This window comes from Mandrillus leucophaeus, unplaced genomic scaffold (assembly GCF_000951045.1).
Source record: "Mandrillus leucophaeus isolate KB7577 unplaced genomic scaffold, Mleu.le_1.0 Scaffold32, whole genome shotgun sequence".
Taxonomy (NCBI): domain Eukaryota; kingdom Metazoa; phylum Chordata; class Mammalia; order Primates; family Cercopithecidae; genus Mandrillus; species Mandrillus leucophaeus.
The window spans coordinates 2,651,047-2,669,899 of NW_012103365.1; the positions used below are offsets into that span (position 1 = coordinate 2,651,047).

The window sequence follows — 18,853 nt, forward strand, 5'->3', positions numbered from 1 at the left end:
AAAAAAAAAAAGCAAAAAATGATATCTCATGACTGCATTGATATGAAGACAAATATATTAATGTTACATATTAAAACATGTACTTCCACCTAAGTTCACTGTTTTTCTTGCGATTTTAAAAAAAATTAAAGTGCATTATGAACCCTGAAAACAGCATGGGCCCTGAGCTCTGTGCCTGGTGGGATTTGATGGAGAAGTCGGCCCTATTTTCCAGCTCCAGCATCTCAATAGCGCCTCCCTCCACAGCCTCCAAGCTTTTCTCCCCGAAGGCCAGGGTGCTTAACTACCATGCTCTGTGAGCATAAGAGAACATTCCAGAGTTCCAGGCCCCAGACCACAGAGTTTTGTTTTTGTTTTTTTTTTTTTTTTAAGACAGAGTCTTGCTCTGTCGCCTAGGCTGGAGTGCAGTGGGGCGATCTCGGGTCACTGCACCTCCTGGGTTCAAGCAATTCTCCTGCCTCAGCCTCCCGAGTGGCTGGGATTACAAATGCTCACCACCACGCACAAGTAATTTTTACATTTTTAGTAGAGACAGGATTTCACCATGTTGGCCAGGCTGGTCTCGAACTCCTGGCCTCAAGTGATCCGCCCGCCTCGGCCTCCCGAAGGGCTGGGATTACAGGCATGAGCCACCGCGCCTGGCCTCACAGCATGGTCGTCTGGAGCCAAGCGCGGCATCAAATTTTAACAGGAAGAAATTGTCTGAGGAGATTAAAAGGCAGCTTAGTTCATGCCAGGAACAAAGGCCTTCTCTAAAGTCTGAGCTTCTGGTGTGGGAGTCTCTACTAATTTTAATCTCATTAGTGGTATGTATTCACACACAGACATATACATACATACATTAGATGTGGTTATATAATCCTACAGACAAAAGCACTTCCCTGTACTTCAGCCTGCTTTGCTATCTTCCTGCACCATATGGTGAGTTTCTTTATCATATGGTTCACAGATAGCTCAAAGTGTTTGCTACCTGTTTTCTTAATCCTTTTCCAGAGGACCTTTTTGACATTTGCTGTCTGATCTTGGATTCCTGCCCTCTCTTTGGTTCTATCGCAATTATGTCACTTCCCTGCCCCCACCAAGCCTTCAACCTTTCCTTCTTTCATGTGCAATTCTGATTGCAGCGTGTGTGTGTGTGTGTGTGTGGTTTTTTTTTTTTTTTTTTTTTTTTTGCCAACTCATCTTCCCAGATCCTTGTGAGGTCCTTTTTCCACCATCCCGAATTTTCCAGGTCTCTCCTCAATGAAGTGACTTAACTGCTCTTCTGCAGCCTCTGCCTTCAATTCTCAGAAGGTAGTACGTTACAAGACAAGATAAGCGTTCGTTTTTCGCAAGAAAATTAATTATACCAAGGAAAATGAAATATCAGGAATTTAAGTTTTACAACCTTCCATCTGCTGCAAGTAGATTGTCAAGCCAGAGTGAGTAAAGTGGGTATTTGCTGAGAAGACGTGGCTTGTTTCTGTGTATCTCAAGACACCCAGAGGCAAGAAGTGCCACCTGAATGAGAGAGCTTCCAGCAGTCTGATAACCATGGCTCCATCTGGGGGTTATAGGGGGGCCCCCAGCCTGCCATCCCTGCTTCTCGATGACATCTCTCTGCAGATACGCGTCAGTACCGCCTCTCTCAGCGTTGATGATGCTTCTTAAGTCTCCATGTCTAATTCTCACATCTAGAATGTCCTAAGAATCTAAAATCCCAGGAAAGAAAAACTGACGGGTCAGTGTGGATCAGGGATCCCTAGGATCCAGTTTGCTGTGACCAGGGGGAGGGGTTACTTTTCCAACCATCCATCAGGAAGGATGACAAGAAAAGAAAATAGGCTGTGGGCAGTTTTCCTATGAGAAAGAAGAAAACGACGGGCGTGTCTGGCATGCAAGCCAAAGTAGGAGTTTCCTTTAAATGTGTATTCTTTTTCATTTTATTTATTTATTTATTTTTGAGATGGAATCTCACTCTGTCGCCCAGGCTGGAGTGCAGTGGCACAATCTTGGCTCACTGCAACCTCAGCCTCCTGGGTTCAAGTAATTCTCCTTTCTCAGTTTCCCTAGTAGCTGGGATTATGGGCACACACCACCATGCCGGGCTATTTTTTTTTTTTTTGTATTTTTAGTAGAGATGGGATTTCACCATGTTGGCCAGGCTAGTCTTAAACTCCTGACCTCAAATGATCCATCTGCCTTGGCCTCCCAAAGTGCTGGGATTATAGGCATGAGCCACTGTGCCCGGCCTTTTATTTTAATGTTTTAGAGACAGCATCTGGTTTTGTTGCCTAGGCTGGAGTGCAGTGGCATGACCTTAGCTCACTGCAGCCTCCAACTCCTGGACTCAAGCGATCCTCCTGCCTCAGCCTCCCTACTAGCTGGGATTCCAAGTGCATGCCGCCATGCCTGGCTCATTTTTGTTTTCTTCTAGAGACGGGATCTCATTATGTAGACCGAGCTGGTCTTAAACTTCTGGCCACCAGCAATCCTCCTGCCTCAGCCTCTCAAAGCAGTGGGATTACGAGTGTGAGCCACGTCGCTGGGTCCTGTGTTTTCTTTAAAATGGTGCCTGATTCTTTGGGAAAAATATCACAGCGATAAATCAAGTCCTCTTGTAGAAGGACCAGATAGAGCCCATTAACATGGAAACTCTGTCTCAGGTGATCATTCATGGCTGCTGGTCCAATTATCACGCTATCATGGTACCTGCCATCCTCTGCGTATCCATCTCAACTTTATCTCTATGTGTTATTTCAGAAATTTGCAGTCCTGGTAAAATGAATCCCTGGTTACTAACAGCATAACCCATAATCTTTTCTATAATACAACAAACATAATGGCAGAAATTTGTAAATTGTAATCATCTGACACCCGTGATAAATATTTTGGATGTACAAATGTGGATGGTACCTATGATTATTCATGCCGTAGTTGTTTCAAACCCTCACCCCACCCCACAGTTTCACCTTATATACTGACCTCATTGAACACCACTGCGGAGATTGATAATGTTTTTGGAGCACTGGGAACTCATCTGAGTGTTTTATATGCATTGCTCATTTAATCTTCACAATGGGTCTTGTGAGGTGGGTGCTGTTGTTACCTCCAGTTTTAAATTTGTAGATAAAGAGACGGAGTCTATTTTGCAGATGAGGGAATAGAGGCTCAGAGAGGTGAGCAGCTTGCAGTCCCGAAGCGGTGGAGGCAGGTTCAAATCAGGGAGCCTGGCTGCTGAATGTGTTGCCACTCAACTCCACAGTCCCCTTGCACCCAGTCCCCCCCACTCCTGCTGTGCTGGAACCCCTTCTCTATTAGCAGTGGTCTGTAACTCCAACAACAAAGGGGGGCTGTGCTTACAAGGCAGATCAGATTATAAACAAGCTTTCTTCCGGCCACCTAATTGTTACCATGAATGACAGGCCTTTAAGGGTTTCTTTTCATTGTCTTTCAGTAGAAGCCATCAATTATTAGTTTATTTTCCCAGCAACCATTTAAAAAAGAGTCAAATTAAATCTGCTTTTATTTTAACTATCCAGCTTTGTCAAATGTAATATATGATTCAAAGAAAATTGACTAAGCCATACATGTCACCAATGTTTATTTTATTTATGTATTTTTTTGGCATTTCTGTTCTTTTGTGAGTGTGAGTGGTGAGAACACTTATGATCTCCTCCCTTAGCATATTTCAAGTATATAACACAGTATTATTAACTGAATTACCATGCCATACCTTTTAAATTGCTAGTACTTATTTATCTTGTAACTGAAAGTTTATACTCTTTAATCAACATCTCCCCATTTTCTCTCCTCCCAGCCCCTAGCAACCACCATTCTGCTCTGTTTCTTTAAGTATGACTATTTTAGATCCCACATATGTGAGATCATATAGTATTTGTCTTTTTTTTTTTTTTTTTTGAGACACAGTCTCGCTCTGTCTCCCAGGCTAGAGTGCAATGGTGCAATCTCGGCTCACTGCAACCTCCGCCTCCTAGGCTCAAGAGATTCTCCTGCCTCAGCCTCCTGAGTAGCTGGGATTACAGGCATGCACCACTGTGCCCTGCCAAATTTTATATTTTTAGTAGAGACGGAGTTTCACCATGTTGACCAGGCTGGTCTCGAACCCCCGACCTGAGGTAATCCACCCTCCTCGGCCTCCCAAAGTGCTGGGATTACAGGCGTGAGCCACCGTCCCTGGCCCCAGTATTTGTCTTTTGGTATCTGGCTTATTTTGCTTAGGATAAGGTGCTCCAAGTTCACAAACATTTATTTTAGCTTAAAAGAACCCTTCAGTTACTGGAATTGATCAATATCAATTCTACTGGTAAAAATCAATTATACTGGTATCAACAATTAGACTTGAGACAGCCCAGAGTGTGGAAATGGTAGTTCTCTAGCATTTCTTATTACAACCCAATTAGACATTTCTTATTAGACCCAACCACACATCCTCATTTAAACACAGGGGCCAGGTATTTCAGGTTTCAATCTCCTTGTTCCACTCCTCCCCTTTCCAGCAGTCACTGTGAGTCATCCCTTCTAGGGGTGTAGTGACATTTGCTTAACAATAGCAAGTCCACAGAAGCCAGAGATGACTGGGCTAAATGCACCTTCATTCTAAATTTCGTTTCACACTTCCACGGCTTTCTCAGCTAGTGGGCAAAAATTCTACTTGATTAAATTTCAGGTGTGACATGGCCTCATTTTAAAAGGTTTAAATTTTAATGCAACCTGCCAATCTGACCTCTGAAATGAGAAATTAGCTTATCTATCACACAGATCCATGCTTTTATCATCTATAAAGAGATTTTTAAATACAGAAAACCTTACGTAATAAATCAAGAAATAGTCAAGTTGTATCATCTAAGTTGTTCTATACGCTGGATATCCCTGCTCTTCTTTTCATCTGGCCAATGTGAAGACTGTATTCAAAAAGTGCTTCAGTCCTACCTACATGCACACTATTAATTCCCAAGCATCTTCTCTCCATTATATCACTTTCCAGTTTTTCCTGAGATACGTCTTCACTTGGCAGAGTCTACCCAGTTGCCTTCTCCTAAACAGACTGTTAGAAGTCTGAAATCATTTTTAGACTGCTGGCTTCCTCTTTACTGCTAGAGGCCAGTGCATTTGATTCCTTCAAACCACATGACTTCACATCAGACTGATGTGGCCACTGTCAAATGTAACATTTAAACATATGTTTGTGTGGACATATATGTTTGGAATATTTCATCCAAAGTCTGACGCCTAAGAATACACTTTGGAAAATCAGAATTAGGGCCTTCAAGATAGACTAAATGTGATAGGGCATCTTCATTTCTGGTCAAAGTTGGAAGTTTGGGAAAGCCTCAAAAGTGAAGAATTCACCAACAACCATGGTGAATGCAGTGTGCTGTGTGCTGAGTTCTTGTAAGTACGCAGTGGGATCTTCTTGCCCTCTCCCCAGATAGAGCTGATTTCTCAAGAGGGGAACAATAGGGAAAGAGCTTTACACACGTAGACTCAAATCAGCCTCCATGAATATTTGGAGGCTAGAATTTTTCAAAGATAGTTTGGCAGGGAGAGGGGGTGACTAGGGAATGGGTACTGCTGATTTGTTGGGGATGCAATCATAGGGGTGTGGAAAATGTCCTTATTCTCTGAATCCTCTTCTGGGTGGGGTCGCAGGACTGGTTTGTGAGTTCACATTGGGGTTGTCCAGTAGTCAGAAAGGCAAAAGAGTGAAAGGCATCTCAAAAGGCTAATCTGTGATTCTACAACAGTGATGTTATCTGCGGGCGTCATTGGGAAACTTGCAAGTCTTGTTACCTCTGGAATAATGGCTGGTAATCCTTTATGTCTATACCTTAGCAGAATTCAGGCTCCTTTCATCCTTCTCCCTTGGCAGTCTTTCATTAGTTTTACAAAGGCAGTTTAGTTTGGGGGAAGGGCTGTTATCATGTAAACTATACACTAAATTTCTCCCAAAGTTAGCTTGGCCCAAGTCCAGAAATGACTAAGGGCAGTTTGGGGGTCAAAAGCAAGATGACGGTTGGTTAGATCGGATCTCTTCCACTGTCATCATTTACTGTTACAATTTTTGCAAAGGCGGTTTCATTCTTTGCTATATGTTAAGCTGTTAACATGCCTTATGTCATGGAATCATCATCATGGCCCTATGAACTCTTGTTAATGGACTCTTGTCTATATTTTACCCCAATATCCAACCTGTTGTGAGACCTCCTTTTTTGTTGTTGTTGTTTGTTTGTTTGTTTTTGTTTTTTGTTTTTTGAGACACAGTCTCCCTCTGTTGCCCAGGCTGGAGTGCAGAGATGGAATCTCGGGTCACTGCAACCTCCACCTCCCGGGTTCAAGTGATTCTTCTGCCTCAGCCTCCCAAGTAGCTGGGACTACAAGTGTGCGCCGCCATGCCTGGCTAATTTTTGTATTTTTTAGTAGAGACAGGGTTTCACCATGTTGGCCAGGCTGGTCTCGAACTTCTAGCCTCAAGTGATCCACCTGCCTCAGCCTCCCAAAGTGTCGGGATTACAGGCGTGAGCCACTTTGCCTGGCCAAGACCTCCTGTTTGGAATGGCTTTCCTCTCCATTCCAGGCCTCTGGTTATCAAAGTTGAGGTAGCTTAAGCCCTTCAGTGCTTAATCTCTGGTCCAAGCGGAAGGAGGACTTTGGCAAATCCGCATGCTAGAAAAGATGAGTTTGGAAGGACTTGGAAACCAGGGTACATAGTTCCTTCTCCCTTGAGATTTTAGAAGTTGACAGACGGTTTGCTGGTTTTGTAGAGAAATCCTATCTGCCACAGGGTATGTGGATTACCCAGGGAGGATCCTGGAGGTCACGTGCCCAGTACCACCTCTAAGCACAGACAGTATGACCTTGCCTTTCCCTCTGGGCTTTGTGTAAGGATCTCCCAGGACATAGATTTCATAGTGATATTCGTCGATTGCTCCAATTCACTTTCTGCCTCTCTGTTTCTTGCTTATGGAGAATGTGGGAAAGAATTCTCTATACACACCCACAGAAGGAGTTAGAACATCCTTCTTATCCTCCATTATCATGCCTTCAAGTTAATAATTATGGCTTCCTTTTGAGGGAGAAACCATCATTATTCCCCTTTTATGGATTGGGGAACTGAGACTCAGAGAGGTTGAGTAACTCAGCCAAGAACACACAGCAAAGCATGTGATAGAGTCGGGATTTGAGCTCATGATTCCAAAGTCTGAGCTTGTATCTTCTATGACTATAATTCTAATTAGATATAAGCTTCCGAATCATCAGACTCTGTCCATGCCGTAATCTCTTTCTTACATGACAGAGATGGTCAGGATACCTGCCATGTGGTAATGATGTGGATGTGGAAGCTAACCTCCATTTGATTAGCTTGGGTGTACCAAGCTGCACCAGTTTTCTCTCGAAATTCTGCTCCTGAGTGGGTGAGTGCCCTGGGAAGAGCAGGTGGATGGAGTTTGCTCAGTTTTCCAATCCCTGACCACCCTCATGGCCTCTAGCCAGCTTTCCTCTCTGTCCTCCCCCAGTGAGGGCCAGGCCTGCCACAGGCAGCCTCCCAATATTTAGAAGATTCCGATTTAATTGGTCTGGACTGTGGCCCAAGCATCGGCTTCTAAAACCTCCACAGGGAATTCTAATGTGCAGCAGGGAGAAACAGCAGCTCAGCGCAGCAGGCAAGGCACATCCACGGAAGGGCTGGGGGGAAGGGAGGAGATCATATATGCCTTAAAACTCGGAGTTGAGCTCCTCTGACCTACCCTCTGCAGGTCTTCAGGGGGACTGGGAAGAACCCATGGAGGGGATAGCCCCAGAGAGCAAGGGGATCCTCAACAAGATGGGATCTTAAGACAGAGGGAGGGTACATTCCTTGCAACAGATCAGCACCCTGATCCTGTACCCAGCCTCATCCACCAACCTGCGCCCTAGTGCTGGGCATGGGAGACAGAGCTAGGGGTTGTGTGGTCCTCCGGAGGCCTACAGTATATACACATGAGCTGTAACTTGCTTGTCTATCCCTCCCCAGGTTGACCTCAGCTTATCTGATGCTCTTCTGCCAATTTAGTGTTTGGGGACCCTGTGAGCCCTAAAGTCCTCTTTCTCTTATTTTATTATTTTATTTTATTTATTTATTTTGAGATGGAGTCTTGCTCTGTCACCCAGTCTGGAGTGCAGTGGCGCGATCTCGGCTCACTGCAACCTCCATCTCCTGGGTTCAAGCGAGTCTCCTGCCTCGGCCTCCCGAGTAGCTGGGATTACAGATGTGCACCACCATGCCTGGCTAATTTTTGTATTTTTAGTAGAGACAGGGTTTCACCACGTTGGCCAGGCTGTTCTTGAACTCCTAACCTCAGATGATCCACCTGCTGTGGCCTCCAAGGTGCTGGGACTTACAGGCATGAGCCACCGTGCCCAGCCGAGATAGGTTCTTAAGATAGAGGGAGGGTATACTCCTTGCAACAGATGAGTACCCTGATCCTGTACCCAGCGTCATCCACAAGCCTGCTCCCTAGTGGGGGATGGGAGAGGGAGCTAGGGGTCGCGTGGTCCCCTGGAGGCCTACGGTATATACGCATGAGCTGCAACTTTCTTGTCTATCTCTCCCCAAGTTGACCTCAGCTCAACACACCTTACTGATGCTCTTCTCCCAATTTAGTGTGTGGGGACCTAAGAGCCTTAAAAGTCTCTTTCTCTATTTTAGATGCACCATCTGAATTCATCAAGTTAGAATCTTTTCCCAATCACTGTTTGTTAGTCAAGCTTGCAGACTCTGACAGTGCTAGATGTTTTGGTCTCTTCTCCCTTGCCTCCTCCTCCTCCTCCTTTTCTGATTCTGTTGTAGGGATGTTATTAAGAACACCATCCACAGCACAGTGTGTTCAAATATCCATGCAAAACATTTCGTTTAGACCTAGTTCTAGAAGCTTATTTTTCTCCTCAAAAAATGATTTTTGTTATAGAAAATATGAATTTTGTTATGTTTCATGTATTTCTGATTGCTTTGGTTTCCAGGAAGCAGAAAGAGAAAGTAGGAGAGAGAGAAAAAGAGGGAGAGAGAAAGAGAGAGACAGAGAAGAAAAGAGGGAGAGGAAAGAAAGAAAAGAGAGAGAACGAAGGAGAGACGGTGATGGCAAAGGAGGGAAAGAGAGAGTATGTATCTATAAGGTATATATGCATACACATGTATTTACTACATTCTTTTCTTCTTTTTTCCCTTCTGAGACTGAGTCTCACTCTGTTGCCCAGGCTGGAGTACAGTGGCATGATGATCTCTTGGCTCACTGCAACCTCCACCTCCCAGGTTCAAGTGATTCTCCCGCCTCAGTCTCCCAAGTAACTGGGATTACAGGCATGTGCTATCACGCCCAGCTAATTTTTTTGTATTTTTAGTAGAGGCAGGGGTTTACCATGTTGGCCAGGCTGGTCTCGAAATCCTGATCTCAAGTGATCTGCCTGCCTCAGCCTCCCAAAGTGCCGGACTTACAGGCATGAGCCCCCAGGCCCGGCCACTACATTCATTTTTAACTACCTGTGTTGAGGTATAATTTACAGAAGACTCACCTGTTTGTTTCACACAATCTTGAATGATCCCTCAAATTCTTTGTGAAATACGAGTTGGATGGAGCCGTATGTAAATTAAACAATGCTGACACCCAAGGAACTGAAGCTCTTTAGTGACCTTGGTCGAGGAGATTTTTAAAGCAACTTCTACTCATGAAATCCTTTCATTCATTGATTCAGCAGATATGTATTGAGTGTTGACTGTGTGATAGATGTTGGGGACATGACAGTGGGCAGCTCAAATAAAATGCCTGCCCTTATGGAACTTCCACTCTTGTGAGGGAGAAAAATAAACAGATATTAATATAACGCCCATGTGGTAAGTGCTGTCAAGAAAAGCAAAGGAGGGCAAGGGGATGGAAAGTGACAATGGGGGCTACAAGTTTAGAGAACGTGGTAGGGAGGGTGTTGGTGACAGGGTCACATTGGAGTGTGACCCTGAACAAGGTGAGGGAGCAAACTGTTGATTGCCCCTAGGGGAAGAGTTGTGCAGGCAGGAAAAGCAGAAGGCAGGGATCCTGAGAGGTGAGATTGAGTCCCAAGTGCAGTAGGAGGACAGAGGAAAGCCTTGGGAAGGTGGAGTGACATGAACAGACTTGAGTTTCTAAAGCATCGTTCAGGTGTGTAGAGAATAGAATGGACCAGGTGCGGTGGCTCACGCCTGTAATCCAGCACTTCGGGAGGCCAAGGTGGGAGAATCTCCTGAGGCCAGGAGTTCCAGACCAGCTGTAGCACCAGAGTGATACTTAATGTCTACCAAAAAAGAGAGAAAAGGAGAATAGAATGTTTATGAGAGCTGGAAGAGGGGAAGCAGAAAACATGGCAGGAGACAATTGCCGGAAACCAGGCTAAGGATCAAGGTGGCTCAGATCAGCAAAGAGGTTGAACTTAGTGTATATTTTCAATGTAAAGCTGACAGATCTTGTGATTGTACTGGATGAGAAATATAAGAGAGAGGAACCGAGGGTGATTGGATTTGCCTTTGGTCTTCTGGCAAGTGTATGTTGAAGTTGAGCAGTTGAGAAGCAAGATCTTGGGTCCCTGGCTGTCTCTGCCCTTGCACACTGGTGTGGCCATTTGCACAGCTCCCTCAGGACAAAGCTCCCGGGCCAGTTGAAAACCGGAGGTTGGTGCTTTGTACAAAGCTCACCATCATCCCCCTTTGTTGTTTGCTGAAAAGATGATGTTGACGATCACTACTGTAATGGGTAGAATTGTGTCCTCATAAACAATGTATGTTCGATTTCTAATGAAGGTGGCCTCATTTGGACATAGGGTCTTTGCAGATATAAGCAAGTTAAGATGAGGTTACTCTGGATTAGGGTGGACCTGAATCCAATGGCTGGTGTCCTCATAAGAAGAGGGACATTTGGATACAGACAGAACACACAGGGAATAATGCCTTGGGAAGATAGAGGCAGAGATTGGAGTGATGCGCTTACAAGCCAGGGAGTGCCAAGGGTAGCTGGCAGCCAGCAGGACCTAGGAGGGAGGTGTGGATGGAACAGATCCTCCCTCAGAGTCTTCAGAAGGAACCAACCCTGCCAACACCTTGATATGGGACTTCCAGCCTCCGGAACTCTGAAATAATAAATTCCTGTTGTGTGAAGTCACTCAGGTTTTGGCTCTTCCTTGTGGTCACCCTAGGAAACTAGTAGAACCACCAGGTATTAAGTATTTATAATTTGCCATGCACAGTGCTAAGTTAAGGTGTGGACTTAGATACTTTATCCCGTAAAACTCCCTCAGCAGCACCAAAAGCAAAGTATTGTTGCCATCTCCGTTTTATAAGATGAGGAGATTGAGGTTCAGAAAAAAGTGAATTTTTCAAGGTCGTACAGCTAGTATGTGGCAAAACTTGGACACATACCAGGTTTTCTAACTCAAAAAATCCATGCCCTAACCATTATGCAACGCTGGGCCACAGTCAGGGGCCGAGATTCCAGGCACGCTTTGCCATTGGGATTTGCCGGTAAAGTTCATCACCACAAACTTTCCAGCCAGGAATCCCTGGGCTACTTTCCTCTGTTTTATTTGCTGTCATCAGAGTTCTGCTATTTATCACATCTCTCCCAGAAGATTCTTGGGGAACAGATGTGGCTTGGAATTTGATAAGAACGTCACTTCAACACATCCTTGCAGTCTGTTTGGAATCCTCACCCTGGAGAGACAGGGACAGCTGAACCAACGGCCCACGCCCTCTATGTTGGTATTAAAGTTTCTGGAAGCTCCAGAAACTACTTGAGACAATTAATAAGAGATCACTTCCACTTAAAGGAACATTTTAGAACGTGGGCATCACCAGGGCCAGGGCAATGGCTACTTTTCTGCTCTTTTCCTCTCCCATGGCAAAACTTCACAGCATATGTGGAGGCAGAAAGATCTGCCCAAGCCACTTGATGGAAGCAGGGCCATGTTTGTCCTGTTTACTGGGCACATCACCAGTGCCTAGCATCATGCCTAGAACAAAATTCCCAATAGAGCTTGTAGACCCGATGGAAGAACTGGAATCGTGACTGCAGCATGAATGCACACCAAGCTCATCTCGCCAAGCAAATGTTAGTGGTTGTATAAGAAACAGAAAAAGGAAATGACTGTTCTATCTGTGGCCATGTGCAAGGTGGATAGGAAAAGAGGAATAGGACCAGGATCTAAAACTGAACTTAAAATATTCTAGCAATAATTTGCTCACCACTGAACACTTGGCACTTAGGGCTTGATGATGGGGTGTGTTTAAGGGCATGGATTTAGGGGACAGGTAACTAGGTGTCACTTCCTAGTGGAATACGGACAAGTCACCTAGCTTTGCTAAGCCCTCCCTTCTTCATCTGTAAAATGAGGATAGCAGCAGTTTCCACCCTACATATTTACTGTGGTAATTAATAAGATAATGCATATTGGAAGTAATCAGTGGGCATGGACATGGTTATTGTTATAAAGTCCAAACTAGTCCCAACATTGCCCTTTTTTTCTTTGGCACAAACACTTGGCCTTTGAGTATCACAAATTCTTTGTTCAGCCACCCTACTTGGTGGCTGGATCTCTCTGATTCTATTAGAGACAATTATCTGCTACATCTCAGAGAGATGCGAGTCAGCATCTGCAATTTGGTTTCTGAAGCCCAAGTGCTCATATCCTTATAGGAATCATAGGCAAAGGTTTGTAGATCCAGATCGTTTAATTCTAAAGGAGCACCGTTCTTTTCCCTTTGGCTGAAATATGCCTCCTGTATGCCCGCCTTGCCAGTCCTATTGATATCATCACTTCCCCAAGAGCATCTTTTGCAGACCCACTCAGTGAGGTTAAGTCTTCCATTTAAACACTGCAAGAACAATGTGTACTTCTGTTTCAGGGGTCTCATTATGATTGATGTTAGGTGGTTATTTGTACAGGAGTGTAAGCTTCATGAGGGCAGGAACCTTGTCGTTCTAAATTCCCAGTGCCTATCTCAGTGTCTGACACATCCTAGACCCTTAATTAATGTTGACTGAATGAATTGTCTAGCCTTCTAGGTGCTGGATAAGACTAGGAAAGTTGATGCATTTGGAAGGCACAATGAATTCCATCTCTGTTGCCCCTCTCAATTGAAGCTTTAAACAATACTGTTATTATTGATTGAAGAGCATGCATAACCAAACCCAAGGTGACAGGGACCACAGCTGACCAAGTTGGGTTGCAAATTAAACTGCAGCCATTTTTGATCATGTGGTTACTCTTCTTTTCCCTGATCCTTCTTGAAACACTTATTCTAAAACAAGGGTCAGCAGACTACTAGAGCCCAGGCTACTGCTTATTTTTGTAAATAAAGTTTTATTAGACCACAGTCACACTCATTCACTTGACCCAGACCGCCCTGCAAAGCCTATAATATTTCCTGTTTGGCCCTTTGTAGAGAAAGAGGGAATTTGATAAATCCGTTCTAGTTATCTATTGCTATATAGCAAATCATCCCCAAACATACAGGCTTAAAACATCAGCCACCCTATATTATCTGTCACGGTTTCTGTGGGTCAGGAGATTGGGAATGACCACTGATTGGTTGTGGCTTGAGATTTTTCATGCAATGACTGGAGCACCTGGTCCTGAAGCTTATCATGTAGTACCAGGGTTTCTTCATGGGGTCTTGTGCCCTGGTCTAGCATGGTGGTCTTGGAGTCGAAAGGAAAGAAACTGACAGAAGCTACAGCCTCGGAAGTCATGGAGGGTCTCTTGACCACATTCTGTTCATTAAGGCAGCCACAGTGCCTCCCCGGGTTCAAGGGAGAAGGCAGAGACTCTGGCTCTGATTGGAGGAGTATCAAATATTTGTAGACGTGTTTTAAAACCTGTATAAAGCATCACTTCCTTCGTGCTATGGGGACGGCTCTCAGAATGTAACTCCAAGAGAGGACAGAGAGATTTATATCGAAAACGAAAGCTTGATTAGAATAGTAGGAAGAAAAGGAAAGTTTTCTCTCATCCTATTAATGATTGCTGAGAAAGTGTTAGGAAAATCAAGATGAAAGGATTCTGTCAGCTTTACCTATTGGCATCTCCCAGCCGCCTTTTTAAGTGAATCAATTTTGATACTATCTGGTGATTATAATCAAGATAGGAAAAATATGTTTATTAAAATGCAGACTCCCAGGTCACAGCCCAGAGCTCCTGAAGGAGAGGGAGTGCTTGCAATCTATATTGTAAGCAAAGATGCTCAGGTGATTCTGACATAGGCAGGAGGCACAGTCCTTTATAAAGAGTGGAATTTGCCTTGTTTAAGGTCACATACTGACCTGATGCTAGTTGGCTTCATGTATTCTAATTATTATTAAGAATTTAAGCTACCTGTGTAATAATTTTGTCTTAGGGATCTCTCAGATACATAATCCATTCAAAGTAATATAAATAAAAATAACTTTATTAGAGGGATATAAAGGTTTCTAACAGAAAACGGCTAAGCCTCATGAGAGGTTGGAAACTGAAAGCAAGGCCTCTGCTTGTTCTCTTACCTTCTTTGGTTTTTTTTTCCCCTCTGCCTCAAACATCTAATTTCTTCCTCTTTGCCTGCACAGTGGTAGAAAAGGACCACGCTAGGCCGGGTGTGGTGGCTCATGCCTGTAGTCCCAGCAATTTGGGAAACCTAGATGGGTGGATTGCTGATGGTCTGGAGTTTGAGAACAGCTTGGGCAACATGGTGAAACCCCATTTCTACTAAAAATACAAAAATTAACCGGGTGTGGTGATGGAAGCCTGTAATCCCAGCTACTTGGGAGGCTGAGGCAAGAGAATTGCTTGAATTCAGGAGGAGGTGAGCCAAGATCATGCCACTGCACTCCAGCCTGGGCAACAGAGTGAGAATCTGTCTCGAAAACAAAAAACAGAAAACAAAAAACAAAACAAAACAAAACAAAAAAGAAAAGGACCACTCTAGGAAGATCTGTGTATTCTCTGTTGAAGGACCCAGGACTGACTCCTTGGAGTGCCCTAATTCAAATTCTTAGGAGGGGGAATCCGATTGGCTTGGCTCAGGTTGAGGAACTTACCTCTGATCCAATCAGCTGTGGCCAGCTGTGTCCACTGCCCCATCAGAAGGTTCTTCTAATAACAAAGTTGGAAGAAGTGAAAGGCATGCTAGGATTTTCATTTCCCAATTAAACTGCAGTCATTTTTTATCACGTGGTTGCTCTTATTTTCCCTAATCCTTCTTGAAACACTTGTTCTAAAACGAGGGTCAGCAAACTCCTGGAGCCTAGGCCACTGCTTATTTTTGTAAATAAAGTTTTATTAGACCAGGGCCACACTCATTCACTTGATCCAGACCGTCCCGCAAAGCCTATAATATTTCCTGTTTTGCTCTTTATAGAGAAAGTTTCCTGGCTCCTGCTCTAGAATTCAGTTTGCTTCTATTTCTAAATTTTTGCCGTGCTTTTTGCATGTCAGTTCTGTTTTCCTTTAATCAGTATAGGGCACGTTGTTGAGGACAGGGCAAGACACTGGAAATCTTCACACATCCCTGTTTATTGATTTTTAAAACTATCTGTACAAATACAATAGTATTTCCTAAGATGCAGAGCACATAGCGCTGCTGATTTGCAAGAAGATTTCAATTGCTACTTGAGATTGTTTTAGGTGCTATGTAGTTGTGCTATTAAATAAAATTAAGCCACATTATGATAAGGTTATTTTCTGTGTCTTCTTTTACTCTTTCTAATTACTTGAACAAGAAAATCTCATTTGATGGCAATATGCTCTCTAACAACTTTCTAATATAATTTTTTCCTTTAACAAGGAGAAGACACAAAGCCTGACTCAGAACCTTCAGCAGCCAGCAGTATATAGCTAGAATTTACTGGCACTGCTTTGCTTTTATTTATTTTTATGCTTATCTTCCATTTATGACTTGTGATACTGGCTTGCCATTAATAGTGGTGATATAAGTTTCCTTTTCAAATTTAGTTAAGTTGAAATGTGACTAGATTTTTAAAATGCTAAGCAAATAACAGTTTAGGTGGCAGGAAGAAATGTGAAAAAAGGGATATGAATGATTGAAGTGCGGAAAAGCCTGAGCTACAGTAACTGACATAGTTTCGAAGCGGCCCTGGTGCCCAGAGGAGGGAGTGGCGGATTTGGTCTAAATGGAACCTCCAGATTAGAGGAGGAGATAACAGCCCTGTGGAATCTCAGATTTTCAAAGCAGTGCAAGAGTGTGGAAGGACGTCATAGACAGTGGGAGTCAAATGTTCAAAGGAAAAGAAAGAACAGGATGTGGTCATGGAATTGTTTGGCTTTCAAGAGCCACCGAAGGGCTTTCAGCGTTCAAGTGGCACAGTCAGAGCTGCATTTTCAGAACAATCATTAGCTGAAGCAAGTTAATCTCCTGAGCCTCAGTGTGTTTATCTACGAAATGGGGGTAATTGACACAGATGTAGGCTGTCCACTGCTGTCCCTGGTGAAGGGGGAAATTCCCAGCCATTCTGCCCTGTCTCTCTTCCATGAGGAAGGCTAAGATGTCCTATCATGACTGCATCTGCACTGAAGGTGTCTAGGGCTCCTCCTTCTCTTGGTTGGGGGAGTGGGAGGTAGTTGCAGATATTCAGGATTGTTGGATGGTGCCTTGACCGGTGGTGATGGGTCAGGAAAGATGTATTAGTCTGTTTTCATGCTGCTGATAAAGACATACCCAAGTCTGGGTAATTTATGAAAAAGAGGTTTAATGGACCCACAGTTTCATGTGCCTGGGGAGGCCTCATAGTCATGGTGGAAGGCTAAAGGCACGTCTTACATGGTAGCAGACAAGAGAGAATAAGAACCAAGAGAAAGGGGAAACCCCTTATAAAATCCTCCGATCTTATGAGACTTATTCACTACCACTAGAACAGTATGCAGGAAACCGCTCCCATGATTCAATTATCTCCCACCAGTTCCCTCCCACATACAAGTGGGAATTATGGGAGCTACAATTCAAGATGAGATTTGAGTGAGGACACAGCCAGACCATATCAGAGGGTGTCCACTGTCAACGACAGCTCAGCAGCAAGCCCTTCCTACTGGGCTCTGGAGTTTCTCAGCTGAAAACTCTTCCGATCCCTCTGCTCATTTGTCTTCCAGCTAAGTCACCTCCCTGACTCCTCCCTGCACTTGTCCTGGCCCCAGCTCTCTCTTAAATCCAAGAGCAGGAAGTCCCTGTCTCCATCTGACTCTACATCTTAGGAAAGTGACTCCCTTGAGTCATTGTTTCTGTGTTAGTAAGCGTTGAGGAAGGAAAATACAGCCCTTGGGTACCAGAGAGAGAACAGAGGGAGGCAGGAAATAAACTGAAGACGCCCATCCTAGCACTCGGAGCCCTGTCTTGCCATGCATGTAAACAAATGGGTCTGCAGGAGCCACTCAGACTGGCAACTCTTCTTTTTTATTGTGGTGCTGGAGAAGAAAGAGGTTAAGAAGAGTCCTCTGGCTGTGGAAGTGTGTGACAGGGACCCTTTTCCTAAGGTGTCCCAAATCCCTGGGTCTGTGTGGCCTTTGCCAGTTTGGCTGTGGTGAGAGAGAAGATGGTGAGGACAGGAGATGGGAACGCTGTGAGTTGGCAAGCTCAGCCCAGAAGCTTCAGTGCATGGATGCATGATCTGGAAGCTTCTGTGCATGAGTTTAGCCAGACCTTTTGGTGCCGGGATAAGAGCTGGATGGGGTGTGCAGAGCTGCCTTCCTGCTGCTAAGCTTGTTCTGTGTGTCATCCCTTCTAGCCTCAGGTCTCTGTTGTATCCTCTGGTCCTCCAGCTGAGTTGGGTGTAGCATCTAATTTCCTCGATCACCTGAACTCTGGCCCTAATTGGTTCCCTTACCCTCCTGAGCCTTGATTTCCTGCAATATGGGATTCACAGTGGCACCTACTTCCTAGGATCTTATGCAATACAAATGAATAACAATAAGTGAAAACCTGGAATTGTTTGGTCTGTAGAAAAGTGCTCAAAAATGTAGTGGTGATTAATATTATTGCCTGCAAAATATCTGACACAGTGTGTACAGTGAATGCTTCAATCTGATTGTTTCTTCCTCCAGGAAGCCTTCCTAGAAGCCGCCAAACCAGGTTAGGATTCTTCATAATGTGGTTCTGCCTTGTGCTTCCTATAAGGCTTCTTGAGAGAACCTGCTGGTCATTGTTCTCTCTGGCACAATCAAAACCAAAGAATGTTCAAAGAATGCTCCCCCTGGTTGGAGGAGTGGGAGAGGGGGTGACACGTGGAAAATACTGATGTGTCTGTGAGCGACACCGGTTAACTGGCCCTGAATATGACCACAGCACAGCTCATAGAAGGAAGCCCCAAAGACAACAGGAGAGGCTGTTAAAATATTAATCATCTCTGTAATTAATTTGCAAAATCTTTCTACCTCTCTGGAGTTAAGGGTCAGAGAATGTGCTTGTTTGTTTATTGCTGTATCCCCAGTGCTTAACAGGTTCTTAGTGAACATTAAATACTTGAATTAATAAAGGAACAAGTGCCCTAATTGTAGTTTTGTCAGTCATTCACTCATTCCCTCGTTCAACAAATGTTTATTGAACATGTACTGTGAGCCAGGAGCTATTGCAGGCTCTTGGGTTACACCAGTAAACCAAACCAGTAAAGATACTTGCCCTCATGGGACTTACCTTCTAGCTAGGCACTGATACATTGCCTCTTACCCCAGAGGGATCAATATAAATCATCTCCCCTGGAACCATCCTCTCTTGATTGAATTCAGCTATCCAAAGTGTGAGGTCAGGGCTGGATGCAGAGTCAGCCCTGTAATCTTAGCACTTTGGGAAGCTGGGGCAGATGGATTGCTTGAGGCC

The 18,853-nt window shown here is 44.3% G+C and overlaps 1 protein-coding gene across 1 annotated transcript in view; it reads left to right on the forward strand.

Annotated features, from left to right (window-relative positions):
• Positions 1-18,853, forward strand: part of PRKCB (protein kinase C, beta) — a 287,916-nt gene that overhangs the window by 196,095 nt on the left and 72,968 nt on the right. The gene's annotated exons all lie outside the window — the stretch shown is intronic.